The sequence below is a fragment of the Amblyomma mixtum genome, chromosome 5 (assembly GCF_055824585.1).
Source record: "Amblyomma mixtum isolate Tamu chromosome 5, ASM5582458v1, whole genome shotgun sequence".
Taxonomy (NCBI): Eukaryota; Metazoa; Arthropoda; class Arachnida; order Ixodida; family Ixodidae; genus Amblyomma; species Amblyomma mixtum.
The window spans coordinates 7,082,542-7,108,894 of NC_143016.1; the positions used below are offsets into that span (position 1 = coordinate 7,082,542).

Consider the following 26,353-nt stretch of genomic DNA (forward strand, 5'->3'; position numbering starts at 1 on the left):
TTAACGCAGCACAAAATCCCGGCACAAAGTGTCGGGATTGAATTTATATGTGCCGGAGGTCCAATGCGTTCGTAGAATTGCCGCCATCAGAGTTAGTGTTTTTTTTTTTTTCTCCCCCTCATTGAAATGGCTGGTTTCATAGTCCTGAGCGCCTCTACCGCCACTGTCTCCCCTTCCAAGGCCAACAAGTTTTTCTCAAGAAGGGATTGCACGTGCGTCGTTTCCTCGTCCCGGGGCAGAATTGAAAGTTTAGGAGTCATTTTATCAATGTCCGCGCATGGAGATCGACGGACATGCTTCTTGCACGCTCTCTTCTTTCGCTCCCTGTATTCCACCCCCCTGTCCTAGTGTAGGCAACAAGACAATATCATTCCTACCTTCTTTTCTGCTGTATCTCCTCCTGTTGTGCTCTAAGCGGTGCGGGCCGGGCTCTATTATTTTATTTTCCTTTTAGACAGCCCACCCTAACATATGTATCTCCTCCTACCCTGTAGCCGGCAGGCCTTTCTTTATCTCCCAAAAGCAGAATTTTCCATTGAAGAGACTCTCATCACAAATTGAAGTTGGCCTGTATTGATAGATTACCACATTTATCTTTCCATGTTCATTTTTCTTTCGCGTATGCGTGCGTGCAGAGGCCGGAAAATCTGGCGCCGTGTCCAAAAGTCACTGCTTATGATCCGAGGCCGTTCGGCCAAATGAGAGACCGGCCGGTGCAATCAAAGCCTTTAACGCCTGGTGGCTGCTCGGCAGCGCCGCCACCGCACGCCAGAGCTGCAAGCACGTCCCCGCCGTCTGCGTTGTCGGAAGAAACTATTCCCCCCGGAATGCCAGGAGGGAAGGCGGCGGCGTTAAACGGAGCACGGCGCTCCTTTCTTCCGTGACTGTGATCGTTAAGCGGCCGGCCCGAGAACGAGGCGAGAAAGGCGTCGCTGCGCGAGCGAGCTCTGCCGCGGCCGGGAAAGGTTAAAGGGGGCGCGGGGAAAGCATGGTGCGCTCGTCCGGCGCACGGCCTGCTTTGCTCGCCGGTCTTCTGGCGGGCGAAGAAGGGGCGAGGACAGTTGCTGGACATCGGACAGAGAGGTGCGCTTGGCTGTCGCCAAAGCACGACCAAAGTGATGCCGCCTGTATGGCGACTGAGATGTTTCTTCTCTGTTTTAGTGCGAAAGCACCAGTTCACTAGCAAAGCTGATAAACCCCGGGGTATGTGTGAAGCCTCAATAATTGACCTTCGGCCGTGACATTTGACCTTGAAGTTTGACCTTAATCTTGCGTATAGTTGCCTTTCAGGCGATGTTACCTCAAGTGCTTTCGCACGCCCTACTCAGTTTAACTGCGTTGAAAGCCTATTTTTTTTTTTCTATTTCTTGATTAATACAGATATTTCTGGCTCCTTTTGGGTGAGCTTGCGCTGACGAGCGATTGCAGCTGGGAGCCTTCCACTGAGCTGTTTTCTTGCATGTATATTTATGCCATGTGAGCACAAATAAATTTACGCTAAAGTTGGCTCCCCGTTGTTCAAAACATTCAGCGCCTGTCTTTCACCAGTCCTGCAGATGCTCGCAGAATGGTCAGCGAATATTCATTCAATGAGAACAAATGAAGAGGGTCGGGAGGCAGCGGGGGGAGGGGGGGGGGGGTAGAGCTAAAAGGAGAGGGGGGCTTGAAGGCCATCTGGGATCTGGTATAGAATAATTGGCAGGGGTTTAACGGGGTTAAACCCAGTAGACGTGCGAAAGCAGGTGTTCATTCTTCAATTGGAGGGGTCACCCTAAGGGTATGACGTGAAATCTTTAGTGTGTTAATGCCCATATATACATAATTCGTCATTCTCTACTTAACATTCATAGATGGTGGTGGGTCCCCATACCACTACCAGCGCAGTGGCGCAGCGGTTAAGCGATGCGCCACTGCACTGACAGGTGGCTGTTTCTATCAAAGCCACCGGTAGGTATTGTGCGATCCATGCTGCTCTTCCCGAGCAACCTCTCGCGCAGCCGGCGCGACGTTCCTGCGAACTTACCCGAGCTTACCCGTGCAACTACCCGAGCTTACCCGAGTAACTACTCGAGCTTACCCGAGTAACTCGGGTAACGTCGGGTGACCTCGAGTAAGCTCGGGTAGTAACTTGGGCACATCATGGTACGGTGAACGTGCAGTCTGGGTCGAAAGTCCTAAGGCCACAGCTTTCACCTGCAGCGAAATTAAAGTCCCTAGAGTGCTCCGTGTAGCGGATCATTCAAAACAAAAGTCAAATAGGAAGCTTCTCTACCGCGAGAAGAAACCTTCTGCTAGCATTTCACGATCCGCCGGTTCTTTAATAGCGCCGTAATGGCTTTATTATAGGGCGGAAGCAAAAAGCCTTTCGCCTTAAGACTTTTAACCAAGACTGCACTTACGTTGACAAACTTATTGGCCGGTGCTGGTGAACGTACAAGCGCTTTCGCACTAAAACGGCGATGGCATATTGTTGGGCCTTGCGTGCAACAATGCAGCAGGCGTTCCACCGACTTTAGAGCTCGCAGCGAGGGCTTCGAAATGCGCTAGAGTGAGCTGTGCAGTAACTGAATAGAAGGCAGCGCTGTGGAGACCTTGGGCAGCGCGGCGACGTCCGTACGCGCCGCCGGTCCCCGTGACGCGCTAGGCGGCCGCGCCGTGCGTGGGCGGCTGCACTATCAGCGGCGCTCTTTGTCCGGGCGTGCCTTTGCACGCTCACGTGCGCCGCCTAATCACGCTCCCCTGCGATCGCCGCTTCGCGCGGACTGTTTACCTATTGCCGATGGGGAAAACAAGCGGCCCACCCGGAGTTCGCTCCAATGAGGGGCTGCGCAGCCCGCCGCTGATGTTTATCAATTTCTTAGCATGCTTGTTTGCCCTCAGCACCGAGTCACTGTGAAGTGGTGTGGAGTGAATAACAAGCATAAGTTAGTAGCTGCACAGTTAAAAATAGAAGGACAACACGTGGTCAGCGCTACCCGTAAAACACTAGCTAAGGGGTCTTTAAATCGCGATTTATCACAGATAAAAGATGTAGGGAAGGCGCCCCGGATCTTGTGACATGCGAGGTCAGAAAGAATGAGGAAACGCCCAGGCATCGCATGACCCTGTGAGAACTTTGTAAGTGCGATCGACATGGTCGGAGTGGTATTGAGGCGCGGTACGCTAACCGGCAACCCAATTCACTAATAATTTCACTCAGAACAGCACTCCGTCATTTATTGGCCGACTGCTACTATGCACTGGCAAATATCAAGCGGCAGCAATGCCAAACCAACAGTTCCTGGGTCAGCCACAGGCGAGCGAGCTGTCTTTTGGGTTAACCACTATTGGCTGACAGAAGCTGTAGCTCCCCCGGTGACGCACAGTTCTGGTGGAGCTGAGTTCTCTGCCACGCGATCACCCTCACGGCGGCCTTTGATTTACCTAGGAAAGCTTTTGCATACGGCTGCCACTCAACGCGAATGCTGCGAACAGTGCGGAACTCCAGGGTAAGATTTTCGACTTCCGCGATTTTCTAGTGATTGGCCGGGTGCCTTGGCGAGCAGTCATGGGAAGGGTAATGCGCAAGTATTGCCTTTTGTCCTGCGTACTTTGCGTGAGAGGAGCCGTTTTGAAAGCGATTGAATTTTGTGTGCTCAGTTCTGTTGTTTGTTGTAGCCTCTGCGGCAGCAGTGCCGCTTGTCAGCATAAACTGCCTTCAGAGTAGAGCGCGCGCGGGATATAACGTCAATGCCATTAAAATATAAACCACATTTCGACGTCATAAATGAGAACGGTGCGTTTAACAGAGCCTGGGTCCGTATACCGATATGTGGTCTTCTGGTGGGTACACAGGTAATAGCACGGTTACACCAGAGTGCAACTGCTTCTTATTTTACGCGGTTTTTTGTTCCAAACTCAAATTAGAACTCCTCGCTTACAGGGTGTTAGTATGCCTTCCTTATTCTATGAATATAAGGCAAGATATTTTCATTTCACCATACCTTTATAACACGTTTTGACCGGTCGTCTGAGCAGGAACTGCCACGACTTCATTTGGCTCCCAACAATACACGTCGTCAAGAATCTGAAATGTGCGGAAAGCCCGACGAGCAACGATAGCTGTGTTCTGTTACGAACTCCTTTCCTGATCAATTAAAAACAGAGCAGAGAAAAACGAAGGCCAAAAAGTAGCACATACACGACGAGGACGATGCTGACGAGGGCGATGCAGCATCGTCCTCGTCGTCAACCATCGTCTGAGCCATTCAGAATAATGGTTCAATCAAAAGTAGTTGAAGGTTATTCAGGGATGAGTAGCTTTGGCTGACATCTACCGTCGGGATATCGGGAGTTCTTTCTTTCTTTCTTTCTTTCTTTCTTTCTTTCTTTCTTTCTTTCTTTCTTTCTTTCTTTCTTTCTTTCTTTCTTTCTTTCTTTCTTTCTTTCTTTCTTTCTTTCTTTCTTTCTTTCTTTCTTTCTTTCTTTCTTTCTTTCTTTCTTTCTTTCTTTCTTTCTTTCTTTCTTTCTTCTTTCTTTCTTTCTTTCTTTCTTTCCTCATTTCTTTCTTTCCTTCCTTCTTTCTTTCTTTCTCTCTTTCCTTCTTTCTTTCTTTCTTCCTTCCTTTCTTTCTTTCTTTCTTTCTTTCTCTTTCTCTCTTTCTATTTCTTGTACCTCTATTACCCCTGCCTGGGGAATTAATGAGGGTAACTCCCTCTATAGGGATCACGTTATGTGCCAGTCGCACGTTGCATGCTTTGCAATGTTCTTACACTGCACGCAGCCAAACCTTCCTTTTTCGCTGCAGGTTCTCGTTACCCGCTTGAGTCGGAAGTACGGTATAGATAAACGTTTCAAACATCAAGTTTAAATACCAATCACAAATGCAGTGCAAGAGAAATTATCTAACACTGGTGATGGTTTCTCCATAGCTAGCTTGCCCCGAGACGCCTCGACTCAACGACTTTCTCATCGTAGTCTCATTTTTTTTTTTTACTTGCGTCGCGCAATTCGCTTCCATTTCATCGCGGGTGTTGTCAAAAGACTTGTCGCCGTAGTCAAACCGCATCGGCCGCTTCGTGGCATTGCGTTCGCCGGTCAACTTGACGAAGTGATTTATCGCTTCTGCTGCGGGATGTTGCGAAACCTGCGGAGCCTCTGGAGCGACGTTGGCCGCCCTGCTTGGTCGTGCCACGGGGGACAGCAAACAAGGCACACACGGCCGCACTGGGATGACGAACGCGCCGTTCAACGAGCGATCGCAGGCGCGCCCAGCTGCCGGGTTCAGCCGGCGGGATGCGACGCGATATGGCGCAACTTGGCCTCCGACGGCCTTGGCGCGGGACCCGGGCGACGGCGTCCGAGAAGACGGCAGCCCGACACGCATCGCTGTCGCCCGTCGTCCGCGCGTCGAGAGGCGCGTATCGGGTTCGCCTTTCCGCCTCTCCCCCACCGTCGCCCGTCTCTTCCACTCCGCCAGCGCTGCCCGCAGAGATCCGGGAGAGAAGGCAGGGCGAGGGTAGCGACTCGGGAAGTAGCGAGCGAAAGTGATTTCCATCGGGGGAGCGCCGTCGCTGCGACCGAAGTGAGGCCGCGTGCAGAGATCGCGCTCCGCCGACGCTGGCGTGACGGATACGCGTATTCTGTCCCTCCGCGGCCGAGAGAACGCCCACTTCTCCGGTTTCGTTAGTTCACTTTTGAACAGAAAAATAAAAGTGCGTTTAGTGAATTCCTGGGTCGAGTTCACTGACAGCGAGAAAACCGTAACAACGCATGACAGGGTGAATATAACGTTTGTTTGTTTGTTTGTTTGTTTATGGGGTTTAACGTCCCAAAGCGACTAAGGCTATGAGAGACGCCGTAGTGGAGGGCTCCGGAAATTTCGACCACCTGGGGTTCTTTAACGTGCACTGACATCGCACAGTACACGGGCCTCGAATTTCTCCTCCAAAGAAATTCAACCGCCGCGGCCGGGATCGAACCCGCGTCTTTCGGGACAGCAGCCGAGCACCATAGCCACTGAGCCACCGCGGCGGCAATATAACGTTAGGTTAATACACTATACCTTCAACTGCCAAAATATGCTATGAAAGTGACGCAAGCAAGCGAGTAGACTAATAGGAACCTGTCATTTGGTGTCGTTTGTTTTACTATACCTGCTTGCAAAGCACTCGCTTGCGGCTACGGTTGGAACATTCACTAGTGTGCAGTCAATGTGAGTGCTGAATGAATGCTGAATTAAGGCTGAATTGAGTGAATGCGGCTACGCGATGTAAAGAGCTGAAGTTTTACTCATATTCGTCACCTTGATCTAATAAAATCAGTTCACGAATCAAGCAAAAAGATCTCGTGTAAAATCTGACATGATGCTTGTAATGTTGTTCCTAGCTGGCGACCGTATACTCATTGCTTCAGCGGATAAAATTCCAACGGGCGCATATTGCGACATCGCCCGATCTGAAGCGTGCGACCTGCGAAACACCGATGCAGCGTCTTCGTTCCTTCGGCGATTCTATTCCTTTATACTGTCGGGAAGAAAGAGATAAGGAGCTCGTCCCTTCGTTGCGCATTACCAGTCGGGCGGCACAAAAGCCGAACAAAGCGGTTCCGGACTCCGCGCCGTCCGACAGGCGTCCTCCAGTGGGCACTTTGTTCTGCTCACAATGTCGCGCCTCTCGTGAAACAGATAAGGGAGGGAAGCCGCGGTGAAGAGGGGCGCAGTATCGGCGGCGAGTGCAGAGAAGCCGCAGAAAGCAGTAAACACGCTCCGTGTCCGACGCGGTGGTCACTGAGCGACGCTACGCGAACTGACGAGCGTATAGCGTGGAAGCAGCAGGCAAAGGGGGAGTCGTTGCGGAGGCAAAGCCACCGCGTTACGTACGCTCAACAATCGCGATTCGCCGTCTCGGCGACGCGCTGCTCTTTTTCCTTCCGGTCTCTCCGAGCGACAAAGGCGCCCGGTTCCGCCGTCTCCGTTCGCCGCGGCGGAAGGGAGCTTCCGCACACGTCGCCGCGACCGCGAGCCTGGTCTTGTCTTTGGATTCGTATTTCTGAGAGGGGGTGGGCGCTGACGAAAAAAACATAAGAGACTAAGCGAATTATTTTGTGTAGCGCTTGTGGCCGTCTCTCCTGTTACGTGATTCGCTCTTTAATTTGCGAGCACCTCTCTGAAGAAACGATATTCTCCAATTCCCAAATTCAAGTTCTAGTGCGAGCCAATCAACGCCACCTTAGTCCTTGCGGAGCACCTAGCAACGCCCTCTGCTTCACCGGCCTATATATGGAATTTGAAGCATATGGCATTCAGACATTGAGCATGACATTAAGCATATTATATGACATTAGGAAGAGGAAGGACTGATATGTCGTGGACAAGTGCACACGATTGCAGCAACGGACATGGTCATGCCGACTTGTCACACGCGGGATATCTGCTCGGGTCTGCAAATACAGGTAGTATGGTCAATCAGCGCAAAGTTCTGCACACGCGACTGAACATTCGTTTGTGCTGACTGAGCGGTCGAGACTTTATCTTCTATATATTTAGGAACTTTCATTTCGGCCTTTTTTCCAAAATGCAGGAAGCAATTTTTTATCTGAAATTCGAGTACAAATCGGGTTATCCAGCAAAAGTTTCAAGTTTCAAGTTTATTCAGTTACGCACACAATAATGGGGAATACAATAAAATCAGTACAGAAGGAGGTCCCATAAAAATTTCCATAATTCGGGTGGTTCTTTCGGCTTGGCATCAAAATTCGATTTACTACAAATGCTCATTTCAGTGCGGGGCACAAAATGCCTCCCCCCCCCCCTCCCCCCCTCCTTTTGTTTTCAATATTTCACAAACAGCATGAAAATAACAGGTAGCGGACAAAAAGAGCTGCTACCAAATTATATTTGCCTTTCATCTATTACAATTATTTCGTCACGTAAACTCTCAATCTCCTAAACAGCACTTCCACACATGTGCAAGACCTGACTGTCTTGTACTCTGCGAAAGCAGTCATTAAACATCACAAAGAATTTTTTAGACGGACAACAGCCCTAAAGCAGGACGTTGTTAGCATGGATAGCTCTTGGTGCAATGATGCCGAATAAATGCCTGGCCAGTATTCGTCTTTTCGCCTCTCGCTTCTAAAAAATACTTTTAGAACTTATCCTTAAACCAAGCCCTGTCATGAATATCAAGCGTTAAAAGAAGTTTAAGATCACCAGTTGAATGAACGCTCCTTCAGAGTATGCGTAGGATATCTGCTAATTTTCTTGTGGTGTCTGCTGCTTTGTACGGGAGAACGTGCGTTCTCTTCGCCCTTTCATAAACGTATGTCATAACGAGCCCCTCATTCGATTGGCCTTTTGTGTTCTGTGACAGAAAGGGGATTTTAGGGGAGAAATCGGGTCTAACCCGATATTCAAGACATCTGTTCTAGGTGCAGGAACCGGCTGAAATCGGGTTTCGCCCTAAGGGCTCTGTAAATATTCCACGTTTTTCGTGGTAAAAGGGGATATTAAGCAGGATATGTTGCCTCTACATTCCGCCGTCTTTGCTTTGTCACGTTACCGTTTTTCCTGGACATGTCACGACTCCCTGTTTTCCACCCTGTTGTCTGAGTCTGCTCTGCAATGTATATTAATACCGTGCTGAAATACGTGCGTACGCATCGGAGGAATTTACGTGACTGAAGAGGGATTTAGATAAGTGTAGTGTACTATTATTGATGTTGTGAGACCTGTTGCAACTTCTCTCTCTTCGCTGCTTTCTGGCTTTCAGCCGCTAGAAAAAAAAAAGGTCGAAAGCGGAGCAAGTGGCGGTCCATCACTGTTGCTTCTTCGTCTCGGTACAGCAAGTCTGGCATGACAGCCTTTGAGTAAGGCATGAATTCACGCCGCAAGCATTTCTGTCATATAAGAACCTGTGGCCGCCCTGAAACTGAAAACTGGACGCATTAAGTATGGAATGGTTCTAGTTTACCTCGGAGGCGCTGACCTTCTGTTTAACTACTTCGAAGTATATCCACCGGTCACTTTAAGTCGGTTTCGAGCCAACACCTGCGTAACACAGAGAAACAAGCCACCTTTCCACAGTTTGCTTGACCTGTTTTTCAAAGCCTTTGCATGATTAGTGTCGGATGCAGTTAAGAGCACCCACGAAATGGCCTCTACTAAAACGGCCCAAACGGCGGCGTGTTGAACTGCGCGGCCGTCTGTGATCTACGGTATGGGCAGACTGGGCTGCAGTTTGTGAACCGTGCATCCGAATCACGGTGAAAGAGTATACGCTGAACGGGCGAACACAGCGGCTGTGGTTCTCTATGACATTCCCAGGTGTCTCTAAGAAAGCATTTCCCACTCCGTGCCGGTCGTCGCGGTTTGCGCAACGGGGGCCTCGCTCGTCAGATACGCGCATGAGGTCGTAAACAGCTCCGAGCGACGGAGCCATAAACGACCGCTGTCTGTCGTCGTCAGCTACTGTTCCCACGCCGTCCCACTTCGTGTTTTTACGAGTTGATCACGGACCCTCCGCCTTCCTCCATTCTTCGCCGCACATCATACGCTGCGTTCATTGCGGTACATGATATTCGCCTCCCCCCAGGACGTAGCTGCGCTCTATGCAGTTCCAGGTGTCGTCCGCGTTTTTACGAAGTTCGACCAGTCGTGTATGCCTCAAAGTTCGCACACGGACTGACAGTTATTTTTCCACTATAAGCTTTGTGTAAATCGGCCTTCGCGATAGTAATCTTCCCTTCGGGAAATACAACCAGCAGGGCGAAGTGATTTTACGGCTAGAGCCATTAATGGCATACCCCACCCTGAGTCTTGTAACTCAAGTCCGTTGTAGTTCTTCATGGCTTGACTTGGGGCCGGACCGCTTGGGTGCCGAGCCAGGCCAAGCCGAGAGAGGTAGAGAAGAAAGAAGATAAGAATAAGGAGGAGAATATTAAGGAAGGCCGTCGTGGAAAGACAAATGAACATCATGGTTCTTGACGAACGTTTTAACTGAGCCGTATAGCCTACTTCAGGCAGTTTTTTTTTTTTTGTCTCCCGGCTTGAATGAAGACTGAAAGCTCGCGAGGAAAACTACCAAGCTTTCTTGACACGACGCTAATAACGGGAAAACAAAGGAGTTAATAAATGAGGAAACGAATTTAGCCGGTTCGAGCAGCCACGGAGATGACCAGGGGAGGAAATGCTGTCACTCTGTACACTCTTAGTCTGCGCTGGACAGTTGATGTCGGCAAAATCATATTTGTAGAAAGTTAGTTGTGCAGACGCAGTGCTCAGGCATACAAGCACCGTTGATACGGCTTGGAGGCGACTTCCTGCGAGCACCTTAGGCGTCTGTATATCGTTGTTGCTTCCGGATTTCTGGCCGGAAATGTCTGACGACGCTTCCGTCCGCACCGCCTTTCACTTAGCTTTTGTCAGTCTTCTGCAGCTGCCCTTGAAAGATGGAAGCTTCCCTCCAAGATCTTTCTCAAACTCCTTCACACTGGCTACGTGCTCTGCTGTGGAAACATCACCTGCGACAACCGTTCTGCGACAACCGCACTGGTTTCCCTTAATAGCACATACCATTGTGTTGCTTCCTGTGGACTTTCTGTAGGCCAACATGTCTGACAGTGACAGCCCGTAAAGGGCACAATCACTACAAGGTTTAGTTGGCACTTTGAAAGTTATTTAAGCTTTATTTAGTCGTTACGTGACTACCCGTCTCTCACTGGAGAAAGGCGTGGCAAAGCGACAAGCGGGTAGCTATGCCGGCGCAGTCTGGTTGCATGCTTTATCCTGTATTATTGTGTTCTGAACGCCGTATTCCCGGTCTAATTTATCTCTCTCAGGTGCCGCCCGGCATTTTTTTTGCTTACCCGTTACATCACTGCGCCAGGAGTGGTATGATGACTGCCGAGGATCTGCGAAAGTCGAGAAATACGAATTCCGCATATATGGGCATTAACTCATCCACGCTATCGCGTCATACCCCTAAGGCGGAGATTAAGTGTCGCCTCCAATTAAAAAAAAATAATCGAGATCACTTCTGCTGGCATCGAGAAATAGCTTGGCTTGCAGCAGAAAACGCCGACGATCTTACGAGCAGTAGATTTCCTTCAAAGTGGCACAATGGCTGGAAATGGTAGCATCGAAAGATTCGTCGAATGACAACTCGAGGAATCGGCGGATTCATATTCCTTATTTCGAAGGTGCGCATTGCACGTAGAAAAAAGAAACGATGTCGTTAAGGGTGACAAAATCTGTCTGCATGAAAATGGCGGGTGACGAGCTCCCAGGCTTACTGCTTTGAGCAACACTGTTTTTTACTGCGTCCGCTAGTTGACACAAATAAGCACTTTATCTAAGACGTAAAGGTTGCTAAATTCGTCCGGAACGAAGCAATCGCCGCAACCTGTTGCGCACTGCCATAAAAAAGCTCTCAGTTCGCGATGTGGTCAAGTTTGCAGAACACGCCTGGAAGGCGTGAAGGGGAACAGCGCTACGCTTTACCGTTATGCGATTATGTCGACGCGAAGGCTTAAGCTTCAGTATACTCGCACCCTTGGTCTCAAAGAAAGACCAGAGCAGATAGCTTTCATGTGTTCCACGAAGGCGTCGAAGGTGTCGCTGTGTAACAAGGGAGTGGCGCGCTCTCAGCGCATCGCACCCCCCCCCCCCCTTCCTCCCCCTCTCTCGCTCTCACTCTCTGCACCGCCACTTCATCTCGAGAGCCAGCGGGCGTGCTTGTTGCGTATTCTCTCCCTTTCGACAATATCGACGCGTGTTAGCGAGGCCTCACGGCATCTGGAATCCGTCTCCATCGCTTTCGCTCTGTAGCACATCACTCGTGCACGCTTGTACACTCGGCCCCGTATCGCGCTTCGCACGTGAAATCTCTTCACCGACGAAAGCAAGCGTCATCTTCGACGAATGCGCGATAGGGAACAAGTGCCTGCCCCCTCGGCTGGCCTTCTGTTCTTCGCGAGCCTTCACCGCGCGGCAAGAGTGCACCGATAAGAAGAGCGCTGTCCGCGGAGGGCACCATCGGCTGCGCCTGCTCCGCGGAGTTCGAAGTACGTGCACGCATATGTGGGGGTGTTCTGGTCGATAAGAATATGACTTGAAATACGGTGGGTATCTGCAGCATTAACAAGAGGGTGGCAGCAATTCTGATTAGGCTTGATAAGAGGTACAAGTTCAAGGCTGTACTGACGCATACACTGCTATACATCCAGTCATGATGATTCATGATGCCTAGAGAGTCGAGGGGCTCGATGTAGACGTAGAACCGACCGTCACTAAAGCAAAAACACTGCCACTGTACTGATAGGCGACTTCGACCAGGTAGTTGGGGGTAGAAGGAGGAGTAGAAAGAAAGGCAGGAAATGCAGTGTGCAAAGTCAGCAGGTGTTCCTTTTATGATTATTGATTTATTTGATTTTTTGTTCTGAACAAATGTTCGTGCCTTCGTGAAATGTTTCGCTCCGTGCCTGCTTATGTGCAGTATATGTTTGTTTTCCAACTGGCTGTAAACGAGTTTTATTTCTCTCTAAAAGTTGTACACGTGTATTTTTCTATCTTCCTGTCAACCTGATACCAATTCCTGATAAGTTCAATTCATGCCAACCTGATAAGTTTTAGGAATACCAGGAGAGAGTTATTAGTAGAGTTCGCAAAAAAAAAAAAGAAATAGTTTGCGGATCATGGATACCGTATTTTCCGCAAACGAAAGATCCGGAAGTCGACTTGGAAGAGCCCGAATGGCAAGATAAAAAATGAAAGAGACTTCATACTGTGCGCGCATGCCGGCATTGTGCGGGATGGGCTTGGCAAGGTGAGATGTAGTATCAATAGGATGGTAAGGTCTCGAATTAGTCTGATTTTGAACAGGGGACATAGGGAACTGGTAAGGAAGAAGCACATCAACAATTAGCGAAAAGATGAAATGAAAAGAACCATGACGTCATGACAACCAGTCGACGCCACAGGCTGGAGGACCTACTTTGAGGTGCATTTGCCGCTATTTAGTTGGGTTCAGTTGAGGTTGATTTACCCTACCTGTGGTAATAGCCTTGCGATTATTCTGCCCCGTCATTCTTCAGTTGTAACCGAGTGCAGTTGATTTCAGTGCAGGCGTGCGGAGGAGATACCAGTCATGTGAGTAGTCAAACGCAGCGCCTCGGGCAGGCCTCGCGACCAACAGGGAACTGACGGTCGCTTAGAATGGCAGAGTGGAGATATTCCGGGGGAGAAGAAACGCAGTCGTGGGCGCCAAAGAATCACGTGGAGTATCATGTGGAGGACATGTATAGTTTGCAGATCACTGGCAGGGACTTTCGCGCCACGAATTTAACAGGATTGAGGATAATGAAGGAGATGACGGTGACTTCAATCCGATGAGCCAGGCCTTTCGTCCCAGCTCCGCTGCGACGAGTTTATTGCCATCGGAAACTCGCGGCCGTTGCTTTAGTAGGATACAACTAAAAAAAAATACACAGTTAAAGTTGTTAGTTCAGCGCTCCGTCCCGTCGTCCTCCTTGTTCGTGTGGTCTGCCCTTTCTTGCAACGCCCTGCAACCTGTTGGTAACTATGCGCCATGATCCGCGGCATCCTGTATTACTCCGCTGACGAATCACAACTGGAAACCAAAACCAGCCTTTAGATGTTTGACTATATCAAGCAAGCCAGATGCGTCAAAATTGTTGACCTTATAATGTCGTCTAATGGTTACCTTGTAATTTAGGTTTGGTTGGTTTGGTTTATTGGGGTTTAACGTCCCAAAGCGACTCAGACTATGAGGGACGCCGCAGTGAAGGGATCTGGAAATTTCGACCACCTGGGGTTCTTTAACTTGCACTGACATCGCACATTACACAGGTCTCTAGAATTTCGCCTCCAAAGAAATTCGACCCCTGCGGTCGCGATGGAACCCGCGTCTTTCGGGTCAACAACCGAGTTCCGTAACCACTGAGCCACCCCTTCTAGTTTAGGTAGCAAGAGAAGCTCTAAGAGCGGACTACTTTTTGTCGCGCAGGAATTGAATGTGGCGAAGAAGCAACCTGTGTAGCTGCTGCAGTGCATCGACTATACGCTAGTCGTCGCCGGGTGCGCAGCAATAACTGCGCCACCGTGCTGCACAGGAGGACTGTGAAGACACAGCCTCGTGCACACACTAACCTTACCCGCGCCTGTCAGTGTTTGTTGTGCGCCTATGGTGGAAACTGAAATTGGGTTTGCAGTGCCTGCGTCCCAGGGGCGCGCGAGCAGGCTGCGATTCGTCTTCCGGCCGCACGAAAAGCGAGAGCAGCCAGCCAGGCTGCGCAGGTCTCGTTACGGTCGTTGCGAAAACGAAGCACATGCATCATCCGCTCCGGTGGCTTTGTTTCGGACGGCGCGAGAGGAACGCAAATAATGACGTTCGCGCTACACGCGCTGCCGAGGCCTGCGCGCTCACCAGAAGCTTCCTTCCTTCGGGCCACCCTCCCTGGGGAACGGCCGCGGCCGCGCGAAAAATGAAAAGAAATAAAAATAAAATGAGCACCTCGTGTACAAGAACTCGAGCTGCTTGAAGCAGTCGGGTATGCTGGAAAAAGAAATGCGGGAAGTGCACTCTTTTGGGCGGCACGCGTCTGTGACAGTGCGTTCACGTATGCGCACCTGAGCCCTGCATGATGGCTCTTCGGAGGTATATTTTCTCCTTTCTGTAAAATGTTTCGCCTCTAGTTCGAGAATTTCGGTTATGCATAGGTTCTGAGTCGAGCGATGACGTGAACGCCCCCATGAACTTACGTATTCTCGTCATTTCTTTTTTTACTTCCCCCAACAGCAGACGCGCGCTAGGAGAGTGTCGGTAAGAATATCAATCACATCGAATAATGTAGCCCATTCCTGCAGTGGGGAAAAAAAAGCCTGACCTCGTCAGAGCGCTTGCTTTCACGAGGAAAGGCCGAGGACCCAAATGTTGGAAATGTTTGCATGGAAAGAGAAAGGTGACAACGAACCACAGACGCACTAGCAAAGGGCCACACTGGTAGAGGATTTATATTCTACGACTCTGAACTAATTAGTTTGAGGTTTTGTGCGTTTCGCGTGTTTATCATGCACTATGGTTTCCCGATGACTCGATTGTTTTCTGCGTGAGCAAAATGCAGGAACCAGTGAAATAGGTTTAGTATTGTGCCCGCTCACAGTGAAGTTTTAAGAAGTTGGTCTGTTTACTCTTGCGCCATTTGGATGCTTTGTACATCACTTGTCTTCGTAGCTACTTCTATCGACGCAATGAAACGAGGATTTCAATAAATACTTCGGTTTCGGCGAGTTGGTTCGTTCTTGAAGGTACACGTACTTGCGCGAATAGGACGGTCGAGGAATACAAACGACGTATACAGTGCCCGCTCTGCAGTCGTGAGAAATATGAGAGGTTGCAAATTTTTTGAAGAAAACTTCGCATTTTCTGGTTAGTTCTCCACTAAGTTTGATGACTTGTGGACACTATACGCCAAGAGAAAAACTAGTTGGAAAACAGAAAAAGAAAACTGTACTTGTCACCCATAATTCTGGATTAATCAATGAATGAACGCTCAAACTTTGTTCCCCCTCATATTTCTCACGACTGTAAATGTCGTTTCCAGTCCTCGTTCGTCCACGTCTTCTGTGTACAAGTACGCACCTCTAAAGACGATGACTATTCTGCGCTGATATAAAAGCGCCGAAGTCTCCTTCATACATTTTATTAAAAATCGAAGGGGACACTTAAGCTCCGCCTTAAGGGCATGACGCCATAGCGCAATGAAATTGATGCCCATATATGCAGAAGGTCATTCTCTACTTTTCATTAATATAGCGCTGGGAGTCGTCATGCCCCTCCTGGCGCAGTGGTGCAGCGGTTAAGCGATATGCGCCACTGCCCTGCGATGGCAGGTGCTCCCAGAGGTGGGCCTTGTGCTATCCAGATTGCTCGCTATCCGGTGAGCAGGTTATGATAATTCTGCAACGTCACGTGACCTAGGTGTCCCACCTGTCTCCTAGGTTGCCCTCTGGACACCGCCTGCCGATTCATGCTCGCTTGATTTTTCGCTCACAACGCCAACGCCGACAGCGCCGACACGGGATTTTAAGGCGAAAGCCTTTAACCTCATCGTTGTCGACAGAAGGTTGTCAGCATAAGGCTGTCAGCAGAGGTGTCACGCTTTTTTTAGACAGACCAGAAAAAAAACTTTGTGCACGATGGGACTCGAACCACCATCCTTCCGTTCCGCAGCCCAGTGGCTGCGCTACTCTGCCAACGCATATGTAGTTCTTGTCTAGCACGCTGGAGAGTGTTTACAGAAAGGCGTCGAATAAGACGGATTCCTTCCAAACGCCCTCCAGTGTCTCCAGCATTTAAGATTCAGCAACAATTGTGTACTTAATTAACATCTTAACCACACATCAGTGACACAAGCAGCAACACCGCGCTAAAGGCTTTCGCCTCACCGCACTTTAGGTCAACAAAATGCCCCCCTGAATTTTTTCTGGACAACGGGGCCTCTAACGTGATCACGTTAAAATATAGACACACCAATGCTCATGGCAGTTGGCCATTTATTTACGAAAAAGCAGCCTAGTTACACCCATGCTTGCGCAATATCGACCCATGGCGATTCCCGCATAACTTGTATCGACATTGTCGCTTGAACTCGCAGGTCGCCACTCATGTAGTTCGCGAGGTTTTGCGTGGAGCAAAACGGGAGAAGACGGGGAGGCGGAAGTCGACTTCTCGCTTATTTTTTTTATCCCCTCGCACTGGAGGAGTCCTCGCTGCTGCATGGGAAGCAGGTGCCGATGCTGCCTGAACCCTTACAGAAAGCGCGAGGCAGTGGCGAGCAGAGACGTGTTTGTACACGGCAGCAGCCGTTCGGGTCGTTGGAAGCGCGAGAAGTTTGCCGTTCATCCTCATGCACGTCCCCGCGCGTGCGCCTGACGCGGGCGGTTCGCAGTTTGTACTTGCTGCTGGCACGTAGGTCCGCGTGCTTCCGCATACCTGATCAGCCTGCAAGCGGCAGCGCGTGGAGTTCAGCGAAAAAAAAAATAAAATAAAAATATACACACCGCGTGAATGCCTCGATAGCGTGTCGTCACTCATAAATATTCGGTGTAGCAAAAAAAAAAAAAAAGCACGGCTATTGAAAATCAGCGACCCCGGCAGAACACGGACGCTCGAGAATTTCGAGTGTATTACTGGGGATGGGCAGGGAAGAAAAGTAAAAGCGGCAGGGTTCTGAACAATGTGATATCCCATATGGTGTCGGCGGCAATGAGTACTAATCGTCCATAAAATTACTGCAGCTTTTCTTGCTCTTCTTTCTTTCTTTCTTTCTTTCTTTTCTTTCTTTCTTCTTTCTTTCTTTCTTTCTTTCTTTCTTTCTTTCTTTCTTTCTTTCTTTCTTTCTTTCTTTCTTTCTTTCTTTCTTTCTTTCTTTCTTTCTTTCTTTCTTTCTTTCTTTCTTTCTTTCTTTCTTTCCTTCCTTTCTGTCTTTCTTGAAGGTACGTTAGCGAACATGCCACATGTCCCGTCCCCTCACTCTCGTATAAGAAGAGGACGGGCCCACAGTGACATTTTATTCTTGTAGCGGCTCTACTGCAGTGCTCCCGATGACGGAAGCCACGAAGGACAGCAAACAATCGGAAGAAACGAAAGACTCTGCCGGTGTAGAGCGTTTCGCGGCCTCTGTATGGCGGTTCTTCCGCGACGATGTCGTCACGGAAACTCGGGTGGTGCAGAAACCCGACAGCGACGAACATGTCAGAAGACCCTGCTTCACTTTCTGTCGGTCCTAAACTCCAGATGATTGTGTCTAAAGACAAAGATACAGTCTCACTATAGATGGCTTGTAATACGTACGTATACAGTGTGTCAAAAGTTCCCAGGCCGCAGGGTCTGCTTTTCAGCAGTACATACATTCAGCACTCAGGACGTCCATGAAGCTTCCAGGGGTCCCAGATGTGATAATGATAGGCACTTGTCTCACCCTCTACAAAACATTTTTAGCTTCGGGGTTGTCGTAAACACCTCGTTACACGGTTCCAATGCAGATCTTAAGGACTGGGAACTTCTGACGCATGCTGTAAGTTGCTAATCTCTTTCTGTCCATGGTATGGCAGGTTCTATCCATGGGCTAAACGCGAACGTGCCGAAGGTTAACGAGCGCGTACGTGGTTACGACAGGCGCAGAAACAGAGGAAAGCTCCGGAAGTTATCCTGAATGTCACCTCTCCCCTCATCATCCCTCTCCGCTCCGCCTGTTTTCCTATGCAGGCGAGCTTGCTGAGATACATTCCAATTTACCATTTCGCATAAAAGCCACTGCTGTATCGCTTGTTTGCGCACTTAAGCAGCGTTCAGATTCTCCGACAATGAAGAAAAAGAAAAGGCATTGGCCTTTGCGCAGCTCCGGTCTCAATAAGCAAAATGAGGGTTGTGGGTTATGGCAGTATAACGTCCCAAAGCGACTCCGGTTATGATGAGTAAAATGTGTACCTCGGGGTTACGTTGTATATAGCAGCTGCTTTGCCTTTTGATCTGTCTTATAACGAATACTTACAGCTGCCTTTGTTCACTGGCTCTGTAATTTTCTTCCCTCGGATTTCCGGGCACCACCACAGGAGCAAAGAAAGAAACAAAGGCAGTACGAAAGAAAGCACCAAAGAAAAAAAAGAGATAAAGAAGCAAAGCAACTACCAAAGAAAAGGAAGGAAGGAAGGAAGGAAGGAAGGAAGGAAGGAAGGAAGGAAGGAAGGAAGGAGTACGAAAGAAAGATTGTAAGCAGGATATAAAGTACGAAGAGAAAAGAAAGAAAGCAGGAAGGAAAGGAAGGAAGAACGAAATAAACGAGGAAAAAAAGAAAGAAGTAAAGAAAGAAAGAAAGAAGGAAAGGAAGAAAGAAAGAAGGAAAGGAAGGAAGAGAGAAGGAAGGAAAGAAAGAAAGAAAGGGAGAAAGAAAGAAAGAAACAAGGAAAGAAAGAAAGAAAGAAACAAGGAAAGAAAGAAAGAAAGAAGGAAGGAAAGAAAGAAGAAAGAAAGAAAGGAAGAAGGAAAGAAAGAAAGAAAGAAAGAGAGAAGGAAAGAATGAAATAAAGAAAGAAAGAAAGAAAGAAGGAAAGAAAGAAAGAACCTCGCGCAAGCTGGATGCGGATTCGGTAGAGTTCGCGTGCGTGCATCGTCCGTGAGCGTTGCGGCGCCACCGCACGCGCACTAAGCAATTACACGGGCGTGCGGAAAGAGCGGCTCCGAGCGCACAGAGGGCCGATCACTGACGTCGGGATCATTTTATCGTCCAGCCCCGGGGAAAAGAAGAGAGAATCGGGACGCACGCGCGGCTGTAATCGATGCGGTATATGGAAGCACGCCGGCCGCGTATATAGTGCGGCTGCTCGCTTGTGCATGCGTTCTGCGCGGCTGCTGCATGGGCATGCCCGCATCGCTGAAGGAGGAGGAGGATATCCCGGGCTCATTTCGCGGTCAGAAAACGTCGTCGTCTCCCGCGTGAAATTGCTCTCCGGGCCCCCAGTTCTGCGGTCTGCTCGTTCCCCGACATCGAACCTTCCCCAATTTCCTCGTTCCCTCGCCCCGAGGACCAATCGGCCGGGCCTCTGTAATTTGGCGGGGAAGAAGCCACTTTTCTGTATGCGCCCACTCACACTGCTTTGGCGCGAACAGAAACCACAGCATGTAGTGCAACTAAAAGGTTGTCCTCAACGGGCGCGCGTGGGAGTGTACGTGCCTGGAATCGTTGCTGAGCGCACTAAAGATGAGCGACAGGGAGGGAAGCGTGTCCGAGGGGAGAGGGAAGCGTTAACTTCCGAGACGTCACCTGACATGGCATTTGTGCCCACGGAAGCTCTCTAGCTTCGATGGGTATGACGCAGAGCAAATACCCCCCTCCCGCCCGTTTTTTGGGGGGCATTTCACAGTTCTGTCACTTCTCTGTCAGCCTGGCAGAACCGTCGAGAGCAGTAAGAAGTTTGGAGATTTCGCAGCCTGCTATGCCCCCGTATTTGGTTGAATGGCGATGAAGAAATATTTTGCATGGCAGTTCATGAACATGAGCCATTTTCTGGTAGACTGCATAGCTACGCATTTCGATATCAACGCCGACATTATAAGCCTTCCAGTAGCTTTGGATTTAGGGATAGCGACAGCAAATGTAACGCGTAAGCAGTAGAGACGAGCAAGAGAATACTAGAGTACTGGTGGCGTTAAGGCAGAATGGAGAAATTGCACAACCGTCACAGAATGTAACATAGCCTAGAACATGAAAAATACCCTGAGAGGAGGAAGGGGGAGATATAACACAATAGAACTCAAAGTAAAAAAAAAATTACTGAAAAAGTACAAAACACACAAAAAACCACTTAAATTTACTAGACAAAGTGGAATTCACCACCGCCTCGCTACAAAGAAGATGTAAATAGTTACCAGTTTATTTTGGCTGATGTTAATGCTCCGCAGTTAAGTATTGCATAAATAAACGCTTTAATAATAGGGAGTGTAGAATATATCGCCATTTCATTTTCTGATAGCATATTTTCTGTTTAACGTCGTGCTCCCCGCCTCCCCAAGAACTTTTTTTCGAGCTGTACCTCGCTCTCTCACAGTCTCCGATAAACCGCTTCGCAGCGCAGTTTGAGGCGCTTTATGTATTTATTCCATTTTATTCTTCATACGTTACGTACGGTGATTCCGTTTCTTGATTTATTCTTTCTAATTGATGCGGATTGATTTTGGTGTAAGCACTAATGGCGGATGCAGTAACACTGGTTCCGCAATGTTAAGCTTTACCAGTTTCCCCTCGTAATTGTTTTTTTAATGAGTATGTCTTCTATTATATGATTGTGTTAAGACGGCAGCGCCTTGTATTATAGACAGATATTCGAGGTCTGCACTCATCTGTAATGACGGAGGTGGTGGCACTCTTTAATTGATGCTTAAGATGTTTGCCTGGTAGTGTGGCGCACTCACGCACGCACACACAAGCACGCACACACGCACGCACACACACACGCATGATCTTCACAGGGTGCATATTTGGCCTATGTCCTCAAGAAAATTATGAATCCTATAAAAATGTTGCCCAAGACATGATGGCTGACCATGCGTTTCCGGATGAAACAAAAGTAGGACTTTTTTTGTTTGATTCTTCCAAAATACGTTTCTTACATTCTATCCGCATCCTTAGCGCCTCTCCTGTAGCCCTCGCAGTTTTTTTATAGCGAAGTCGGCCGTCTTGTCTTTGGCAATATAGTTATGTGGGAAAGCGCACTTGCGTGATTTTGAATGTCCCCTATAAAGCGGAATTATATGCACTGCGAGAACAGAGCAAGCACAGGCTACTTAAGGAAGGAAACTTTTTATCTTTTTATTCTCGATGTCTGTACATATTAATGGGCACAATGTTTTTGGAGCAAATAAATTGGTATTCAGCGGCTAGAATAGACAAGCAGGAGCTCTAAATCACGCTCTGTACATGTCCGCTAGTTATTTCGCTATAATTTGCTTCGGCGAGCTGCGCTTGCTTACAAACGCGCAAAATTAGCCCGACGCACAGAAACACTTCCTAAATGACTGATGTGGACTGGGTTACTACAAACTGCGTCATACGCTTGGGAAAGGAACCTGAAAAACGGCAACATTTGATTAATTATGGGGCGGAATCACCCAGGGCAACGAAACGATTAGCGCATAAAAGTAAATTATAATCCAAGGCTTTTTGCGAGTAATATGTCCCGCAGTGAAACATGACTATCTATCGTCGGCGCAAAACTTCTGGCTCGCGCCAAAGGAAACGCTGAATGCAACAGCGAGAAAACCGGCGCTCACGAGCGGCCCAAGCAGTCGGGCACCCTGCACGATTAAAAATTTACTAAATAACAGGTAACAGGAAACGTGCTTCTGCAGTGCCGTCGTAATTTACGTCATTCTGTCTTTTTTCCTCACCATTACCATAAGAATGAAGCATCCATTACTGCTTCCTTTTTAATACAGAAAGGCCCTTGGTAGCATGTATTCGAGGCTTTCTCTTGCGCGCTGCGGACCACGCCCCACTAATGCTTCCGGACAGCGGGGCGCGAATCTAGCTTAATTTCGCATGCAAAGTGTACCGCATGCAAATCGCATATTCGCGTGCGCTCTAGTTAAACGGGAAAAAGATTTTGCCCCCTTGAATAAGCCGGGCGTATACATGGTGCGCTCGGTTCGGAGTGCCCTCATAACCGCCTCCGAAAAAAAGTTATCTTTTTTGTGATTTCTTTCATTTTGTGCGTTTTTTTTTTACCGTCCGTTTAGCCGCAGACGAGCACAACACCGCGGACGTTCAGAGCAACAAAAACGAGGCTTAACGCGCAGAAAGGATAGCAAGAGCAGAGCACCGACTTGTTGCCACAGTCGCGTTAGCGCGCACGCACGGCGGTATCAACTGCCTCATCGGGCGCAAGATTTTAAACTCCGCCGGGACCTACGCAGCCCCGTTTTTACGACCCTGCGCGAATGCGATGTGTCGCCTGCGCATCGTATAGATGCTCGTAAACAGAGACGTCGACGTGATGGTGGCGTAGGCCGCGTATCTACAAAGCGGGGAGGAATCCTGTAACGACGTCAAAATTTTTCTTGCCCGACCGACGTGTGTCGGCTAAGACCTCTTCTCTTGCTGAGTTGTTTTGTGCTATGCTTCGTTACTTGCTCCGTCCACGTGAGATGCATTGACTGTTAACCTTTCCCATTCAGAGCGACGACACAAACGAGATCAGAGCTGGGCTCCAGAAAGAAAGAAACGGAGTGAAAGAGGGGGGGGGGGGGGGGGGGGGGGGCAAGAATTTAAACAGATCTCTCCTTTGTTTTTATAAAGTGCCGCTTGTTACTGCGTTCATGCTATCTCTCTCTCTCTCTCTCTAGCTTTTCACTTTATTGCGTGGCTCCTGTGATTTTCGGAGTCAGAGCCCACAAGCTCGTTTCTTGGCTGCGCTCCTCATTAGAGAAACAGTGAATACAGGTATATCTTCTGAGCAAATTAGATCCTCGCGAATTTACTTTTTCCTCTGTTACGGCTCGCTTTAAGATTCCAAATCGCAGGCGTGTGCACCCATTGCTTCGCTACTAGTCGCTTTCTTAAGGGAGGGCGCATTTTACTCCGACGCTGGAAGACGAATCTCTGTTCCTTTTCAGGGGCTTGCACCGTCTTTCTTGCAGCGGTATGCGTACCAGCATGCCCGCTTGAAATCGCGTATTCTCAACGTGCTGCCCAAAATCGCGCGCGAATTGGTTGAAAGAAAAGAGCTCCTCTTTCTTCAAATTTTGCGTACGCATTCGCGATTGTTGTTTTCTCACCGGCCGGCGCGACGATTTGTTGTTGAGTCCCTCATCTTTCGTTTCCATTTCCCTTTCTCGCAAGTGCAGCTTTCGGCGAGGCGCGAACTTCGAGAAACGGAAACGCAGCGCGGAGATAAATCACGAAGCCTGTCCCTTAAACCGCTTCTACAAAGGTCCGCTGTTTTCGAGCTCCGCGTGTCTTCGTATAGACGCTCGCGTGCGGCTCTCAACGTAGGCGAGGAAATATACGCGCGCGCTGCGGCGCGTACAACGCGCCCGCGATTTATGCTATTGCGCGTACTGGGCTCTATGCCTTGTGCCCTTCTCCCTCGTATCCTCCTTTCACGCCCCATGCTTCGCGCAGCGCGTTTCCCGCACAGAGGCGCGGAAACGCCGACAGCTTATCGCGAACTGCTTTCCTCGTGTTGCGTCCGGTGTTTTCTTGCTTATGCACATGTTTAAAATTTAACGCGCAATCGCTCGCAGGTGCCACGTATTTGTATATAACGGTGCATGTATAGACAAGGTTGAGTGGAATACAGTGCGCGCCGAGAGTTGGACGCGAGCTACAGAGCTATAGAAGTGACGTATACATAGAAGGATAGGTTTGGTTTATGGGGTTTAACGTCCCAAAGCGACTGAGGCTATGAGAGACGCCGTAGTGAAGGGCTCCGGAAATTTCGACCACCTGGGGTTCTTTAACGTGCACTGACATCGCACAGTACACGGGCCTCTAGAATTTCTCCTCCAAAGAAATTCTAGCCGCCGCGGCGGGATCGAACCCGCGTCTTTTGGGTCAGCAGGCCGAGCACCATAACCGCTGAGCCACCGCGGCGGCACATAGAAGGATAGAGGCTGAAGTTGTTTTCGAGGAGCTTTCGCTACCGGCAACCGGTTGGCTGTGCGAAGCTACATGTGTCATGCTTCCGCCAAAACCGCGCTTTGGCGGACGCATTTTGCACGCGCCGGCTTGCCCGTGCTGTACGCCGTTGCTCTTCGCATTTGTGATCGGTCCACAGAACGCAGGATGTTCCGAGGCGGTCTGTTCTCAACAGTATACGACTGCACTGTGCCGTGCGTAGTTGCCGTGTTTGACGTGATGTTTTGGATGGGAAAATAAAGCTGAACACACGTGTAGGAAGTGCGTCAGAACAGACACATGGATATCCCGCATTAGACCTTGAAGAGCACAGGGAGCGTATATATAGTGCAGCACAGAACACGTGCGAACACAAAAACGTACGATGCGTTGGTGTAACGTTCGAAGGATAGAAAAAGTGAAAGACGCGGCGCTTTAGTGCAGCCTGGAACGTGCCTTGTTTCTCAAGCAACGCCTCCTCCCTGTTCGCGTTTCGCCATCCTTAACCCAGTAGCCGTCCTCGTTTCACCCTGCTGAGCAGACCAATACTCCTTAACGAGACACCGGCTTTCTTTCTGTAACTTATTCGCCTTCGTTTCATCATTTGTATAGCCACCGTAATTGGCCAGCAGGCTCGTCGAACTGCACCCGCGCACATACAGACATACACAGACAAGAGAGAGGAACCAAAGGAACACGTGTTGAATGACTTATTCCTTCTGTGTGACGACGTGGCGCTTGTTTTTCGGAACTCAAATGTTGCGCGTTGGCACCGCTCAGGGAAAACGTGCTCCCTGATGCCATTCTTGCGTGCGAAAGTGGTTCGGCTCGTTTACTGCAATCGTCACGGCTGCAGAGATTGCAGCCGCGCTAGAGGAACCCTTAAAATTGTGATGAGGATTGCTGGTCACTGGCCAAAGTCAATAAAGATGGAAAGACGTTTCGGGGACGTTTGTTCAGATACAAGGGAGCCGTAGCGCTCCCGAAACGTCTGTCCATCTTTATTGACTTGGCGCAGTGACCAGCAATCCTCATCACCATGATTCCCTGACCCAGACGGTATGCCGTCAACCCTCGACTAAACCCTTAAAATTCATTCGAACCTAATGTCCATCGACTCAACAGCAAGTCCTGCGGTGCTGTGCGAGCTTTTTGCGACGAAATTCTCCCGAAGAATCGTTCGTTCCACCGAGGTCCGAGATTTACACAACAGGCGTTAACACTGTCATTTTTGTTTTGTTGATGACCTGAGTGTGTACGGCGCTAAGCCTGCAAGGAAAAAAAAAACGAAGATAAAGAGAAGGGAGGAAAAACGGGAGAAAGAAAGAAAGAAAGAAGGAAAGAAAGCAAGCAAGAAAGCAAGAAGGAATAAGAAAGAAATGAAGAGAGAAAGAAAGAAAGGAAGAAATAAAGAAGGTAAGAAAGAAGGTAAGAAAGAAAGAAAGAAAGAAAGAAGAAAGAAAGAAAGAAAGAAAGAAAGGAAGAAAGAAAGAAAGAAAGAAAGAAAGAAAGAAAGAAAGAAAGACAAGAAAGAAAGAAAGAAAAGAAAGAAAAGAAAGAAAGAAAGAAAGAAAGAAAGAAAAGAAAGAAAGAAAGAAAGAAAGAAAGAAAGAAAGAAAGAAAGAAAGAAAGAAAGAAAGAAAGAAAGAAAAGAAGAATCAGGAACGAGCAAAATAAACAGGAAATATTACATGAAACTGGGTGACTGATTCGAACCAGCTTTTGCATATATATCCGATAAAACCACACTGGAAGTAAAATTTAGAGCTCTTGCCGTGCTTGTGATCGCGTTCTGTGCGAGAAGTGCGACCCTCTGCGGTCGCGGAGGCTCGGCTGGCTGAGCGCCGAAGGACGGCGCTCCGTTTGTTGCCGCTGCGGGCACGTGAACCGAGCGGGCTGCCTCGCCGTTCGACGACTGCCTCCTCCCAGGGAGAGACAATGCACAATGGCCCTCACCGCGGCTTCTCGGCCCGCCGCTCGTTCTTGGTCGTCCGCCAAGCGCGTCACCGGCGAACGGGGCGGCCACATGTGTCGGATGTCTACAGCAAGCGGGCACCTTCGCGGGGATGCGCTCTCATCCTGTTTTTCCTGTGAACGCACAGCGAACCGCGTTTCCCTTGCATTTTGTTCTCTCTCTCTCTCTTCTGTCTCTCTCGTGGTCCCTGTTTGTTCTTTCGATGAA

The 26,353-nt window shown here is 49.1% G+C and overlaps 1 protein-coding gene across 2 annotated transcripts in view; it reads left to right on the plus strand.

Moving 5' to 3' along the window:
- Positions 1–26,353, plus strand: part of LOC149341232 (high affinity cAMP-specific and IBMX-insensitive 3',5'-cyclic phosphodiesterase 8B-like) — a 253,184-nt gene that overhangs the window by 68,947 nt on the left and 157,884 nt on the right. The gene's annotated exons all lie outside the window — the stretch shown is intronic.